Genomic DNA, 6,000 nt, shown 5'->3' with positions numbered 1-6,000 from the left:
GTTATGTAAGTAATGGTCCTTCTAAACCATGCTAAGATGAAAAGGCATTTAAAGGTCCAATGCAGCCGTTTTTTTCTCTCAATATCAAATAATTGCTGGGTAACAATTAAGTACCTTAGTGATTGTTTTGAATTAAAATGGTCAAAAAGAAAAAAAATGGCTTCTTAGCGAAGAGCAATTTCTCAAGCAAGAATTTTGCCAGGACTGTCTGAGTGGGGAGGGGAAAACTGAAAACTAGCTGTTTTGGGCAAAGAGGTTTGGAACTCTCTTTCTTATTGGTCTATTAACAAATGTTCCACATGATGATGTCACCTGGCAGGCCAAAACTCAATTTTCACAGTTTCACAGTATTGTTCCAACCTCATAGTGTGTAACTATATATAAAACACAGGTATATCATGTTTTTGACTACACTGGGCCTTTAAGGACCTGGCAGAGCATTTCTCTCTTCAACCCCACATCAACCAGCCGTGCCTAAAAGAAGCCCAAGATAAATGGTTAGCAAGTAATGGGCTAAACAAGTTCATTCCTGCAGACGTTATGGCCATTTCTTTCATCTAGGGAAGATTTTAATTACACTGTTAAGATCGTCATTATCCAGTTAGTTTAGAGAATATTCTATGTGCAATAAACCTCTCTGCAACATACAAATTAAGGATATATACACTGAGTATACAAAACATTAAGAACACCTGCAACTCAATATTAGGAAGGTGATCCTAGTGTTTGGTATACTCAGTGTAGGTTAACATGTCTGTTCTCATAATTTTGACCCATTTCACAAATTTCTCCTGAACTGGGGGAATGGGAGCATCTTACAACTTTTCGATAAGTTGCTTATTGTCAAGCACACTGGGAAGGTCCCTCTTGTTGCCAAGCACTAGAACCTGAGGAGAGAGAAGAGAAGAGCAAGAGGGGTCAGTGGGTGTATGGAGACTGAAAGCAGGCTTTATGACGATCTCTCTCTGTGACTCAGATTTCTCAGCAGAGCCAATCCCACTAGGCTGCATTTCCCTGGTACTGCTGATGCATCACACCTTATAGACAGATAATCTATAATATCGCTATTACATAACCTTCTTTGTTGGGGGAAAAAGACAACCCCTATTTGGCATTCTATCAGAGATGGCAATGGAGTCGGCTTGTCCAAACATTGTCTTGTAAGTTAGTAAGCTGCTGGGCTGTGAACTGAAACGTAATAAAACATCTTGGCTGGGGTACAAATGAGCAGTTAGTCCAATGCCACTCAGCCTGAGTCACTTAAACCATTAGAGGTTGTGATTGCTAATTAGGAGCGATGATTGAGGCGTCTGATTGGAGTAATTGGATGTATGGCATGGTTTAAGTTTAGCCACGATGGGCTGAACATCAGGTCTTAAGAACTCAAAGGAGATTATAAAAGAGTGACAGTGACTGTCACATATTGGAATTGATATACCATTAGATTTGACAACAGAATTGACTTACAGTGATGCCTTATAGCCAAGGCTTGTCCAACAGATTGTGTAGCTCATTCCTGGAGGCTTCTACCTTCTCGTGGTCTGTGGCGTCCACCATATAACTGGAGAAACAAGACAATGCTCAGACGCTGCTTTTTTCAAAATACTAAATCTAGATCCAACTGGACACAAACAATGTACAGAACTATGCAAATCATTAAAGAAGAAAAGGCATTCAATACAATTGCATTTTCTCGATGATCACTAAAGTCATAGGGATTGTATCCTAAAAATAAAACAATATTATCTCCTGAACCCAGTGTGATTGCTCAAGTAGGTCATGAAGAGATTTACGGAAGGCTCCTTGAAGTGGTATAGTTCACTTGCCCATTCACCCTCAATGGCACAATCCATGTCTCAATTGTCTCCAGGCGTAAAAATCCTTCTTTAACCTGTCTCCTCACATTCATCTACACCAATTGAAGTGGATTTAACATGTTACATCAATAAGGGATCATAGCTTTCACCTGGAATCACCTGGTCAGCCTATGTCATGGAAAGAGTAGGTGTTCTTAATGTTTTGTCGACTTAGTGTACACGTCACACGATATTCAAAATGAAATCATAGGGCTCATGAGTGAGATAGTTAAAGAAATCGGATAATCTTGGTACACACTGAAGGTAGACGGTACCAAGGATCCTACTGGATGTGAAAAATATATCCGTTGTCAATTGTTACATGGATGAAAACAGTAACGTGCACCAATGGCAACTACAAAATATTGTGATCTCTTACAAACCTTGTATTTACCGAGTTAACAAAGGTTGGCCTTGGCACAGAAAATATACTAAGTCAATGTTATGACGGCACTGCTGTCATGTCAGGTAAAAAGGGGGGCTTGCAGAAAATATTGCAGGACTAAGTAAACAGAGAAGTGCCATATGTTATTCTTTAATGTCTGTGACTACCTACAAGTTCTTAAAGAAACCAACAGAACACTGAAGAAACCTTCAAAAGGCTACTGGATCAAGGGTGGACCAGGCACCTGGCTACTGTGTCAGTGGTTGTTAAAAGTTATGACAGCATTGGCAAGTTCTTCTCTGGCATCGAATGCACGCGTTCCTACAACACAGAAGTGAGACTAGAGGCTACATAGCTGCTGAAGGCCACCATGGTGCACAGAATCCTCAGTCTTCTCCATCTCCAAACAAATGACTCCAGGCAAAAATAGGCAACAGAAGGCCAGCAGGACAGAAGAGAAGAGACTGAGTGTAAAAAACTGTTCTTCAGCATGTTGGATGCTGTCAATGGTGACATGTCAGAACGATTCAGCGAACACAACACCCAACAAGTGGAGACCCTCTGTGCCGTTGCAGCTTCCTTGATGCTCTGTGGAATTTCCAGAGTAAATCGATCATTCCATTCTCCCCCAAATCTTATTTTAAGATCCCCCTCAAATGCCAGTTGGATTAGCATTGACCCAGACAGCCTTGGCTTTCTAAATGGAAGAATGGTGAAACCACTGCTGGGTCTAAGCAAAACAGATTTGGTGGAAGCTGAGTTTAGTGTCGCTCATCAATGTTTGCAGACTGAAATCGCTCGCTCTGACTCCAATGAGGACATATGGACCCCACTTGATATCCTGCAACGATTCTCTGGGCATCTCTCCGCTATGCTGACCGTGTTAACTGCACTGAAACATGGGCTGACTTTTGGGGCATCCACAGCTACATGCAAGAACTAATTTTCCACTTTGACAAACGTGTTCAGTCAGCACAGAAGAAGCGAGCTACACCCGAACAAAGCTCAACTAATCCAACTGGCATTTGAGGGAGATCTTAAAATAAGATTTGGGGGAGAATGGAATGATCGATTTACTCTGGAAATTCCACAGAGCATCAAGGAAGCTGCAACGGTAAGATTGAAACAATCTAGCTGGTTGTTTTTTTATCTTGCTTTACTGTGTAGGGTTCTGTCCATGGTGCTGATAGAGCGCAGCAGAGATTTTGTGCCATTGAACCTGTCACTTCTTGGTCAAAAGCATTTGAACTTTTATGTTTATTGTGGTATAGTGTGTTATATGTAGACTTAAATATAATTCCAATGCAAGAGCCCAAAGGACGCCCCTAGGTACAGTATAGCTAAATATCAGTATGTTCCATCATAGAAATAGATACAGTCTATTATGGTTTTCTTGGTAGCCTCCTGGTTTTCGTTGCTGTAATGGGAAATGTACATATTGGAAACATGTTTATGGTAGGCTGGCATTGCTTAATTGATTACGTGGGTCGAATTTGATTCACAGAAATGTAATGTATTGTATAGGCCTATTTGTTTGGCAAGACAGCTGTGGCTGGCCGCATCTCACTGTAGTATGCTGTAGGCCATGTTTTGGTTATTTGGACCTCCGCTCCCCTTTTATTTACTGCGTCAGTTTACTGTTAATGTAACTAGGCTAATTATATAGTGAACAAAAATAGAAACGCAACACGCAACCATTTCAAAGATTTTACAGAGTACCAGTTCATATCAGAAAATCAGTGAATTTAAATAAATTCAATAGGCCCTAATCTATCGATTTCACATGACTGGGAATACAGACATGTAACTGTTGGTCACAGATACCTTCAAAAAAAAGGTAGGGGCGTGGATGACAAAACCAGTCTATAAAAACTATTGGTCGCAAATCCTGAGAAATTACAGACCATGTAAAAAAAAAACTGCCGGTCACTAAATCCGGGCTAGAAGGACCGTGTAAAAAGGTTGGCTGGTATGCCCTCCCCCGTCTAAGGGGTCGGCTGTGAATGCTGTCACCCTCTATATACTCATAACTGATTGGTTTGGTTCTCTATAGTGCTGTCTGGTTAGAACATGATGTTGAGGCCCATCACTGTACTCTTGATTGTCACCACTACACACATACACGCAGACACAGACACAGCTATTTCCATTTGAAGCTGTTTATATGATTGTGGTAATCCGAATAACTTGGATTCTTACTGATGTGATTCTATAAGACAAATATATGCACACATGTAAACAGTATTAGTTAAGGGTTTAAACTATACAATATACAGACAGTACCAGTCAAAGGTTTGGACACACCCTACTCACTCATTTTCTTTTTACCATTTTCTACACTGTAGTATAATAGTGAAGACATCAAAACTATGAAATAACACATATAGAATCATGTAGTAAGGAAAAAAGTGTTAACCAAATCAAAATATATTTGAGATTTGAGATTCTTCAAAGTAGCCACCCTTTGCCTTGATGACAGCTTTGCACACGCGTGGCATTCTTTCAACCAGTTTCATGAGGAATACTTTTCCAACAGTCTTGAAGGAGTTCCTACACATGCGGAGCACTTGTTGGCTGCTTTTCCTTCACTCTGCGGTCCAAATCATCCCAAACCATCACAATTGGATTGAGGTTCGGTGATTGTGGAGGCCAGGTCATCGCTGCAGAATGCTGTGGTAGTCATACCAGTTAAGTGTGCCTTGAATTCTCAATAAATCACAGACAGTGTCACCAGCAAAGCACACCCACATCATCACACCTCCTCTTCCATGCTTCACGGTGGGAACCCCACATGCGGAGATCATCCGTTCACCTACTCTGCGTCTCAAAAAGACATGGTGGTTAGAACCAAAAATCGTGTTTATGCATTCATAAATCAAGTCCTTTCTTGAGCTGGGCTCTGGTATATAACAACCGTTGAGCATCTGAGCTTATGGTTGATTATGGGGGAAAGGGGTTGAGTGTGTAAGAGTATGTGTGTGTGTGTGTGTGTGTGTGTGTGTGTGTGTGTGTGTGTGTGTGTGTGTGTGTGTGTGTGTGTGTGTGTGTGTGTGTGTGTGTGTGTGTGTGTGTGTAGTCCACTCCTCTCGTCAAAAGGAGTGGACCAAAGCGCAGCGTGGAAAGTGCTCATGATTTCGATTTTTTTTTTAAACACTCGCTGGAGGCTCCGGACTGGGGACCGTCGCTGCAGGCTCCGGACTGGAGACCGTCGCTGCAGGCTCCGTGCCATGGATCCTCCCTATAGGCTCCGGCCCATGGATCATCACTGGAGGCTCCGGGCCATGGATCATCACTGGAGGCTCCGGGCCATGGATCATCACTGGAGGCTCCGGGCCATAGATCATCGCTGGATGCAGACGTCGCTGGAGGCATGGTGCGTGGAGCTGGCACAGGGCGTACCGGGCTGGGGAGACGCACTAGAGGCCGGTGCGTGCAGCCGGCACAGGACATATCGGGCTGGGGAGACGCACAGGAGGCCTGATGTGTGGGGCCGGCACAGGAGGCCGGTGCGTGCAGCCAGCACAGGACATACCGGGCTGGGGAGACGCACTAGAGGCCGGTGCGTGCAGCCGGCACAGGACATACCGGGCTGGGGAGACGCACTAGAGGCCGGTGCGTGCAGCCGGCACAGGACATACCGGGCTGGGGAGACGCACTAGAGGCCGGTGCGTGCAGCCGGCACAGGACATACCGGGCTGGGGAGACGCACAGGAGGCCTGATGCGTGGGGCCGGTACAGGTGGTACCGGACTGGTGACAC

This window comes from Salvelinus fontinalis, chromosome 18 (assembly GCF_029448725.1).
Source record: "Salvelinus fontinalis isolate EN_2023a chromosome 18, ASM2944872v1, whole genome shotgun sequence".
NCBI classification, from domain to species: Eukaryota; Metazoa; Chordata; class Actinopteri; order Salmoniformes; family Salmonidae; genus Salvelinus; species Salvelinus fontinalis.
This window is presented reverse-complemented; position numbering follows the sequence as displayed.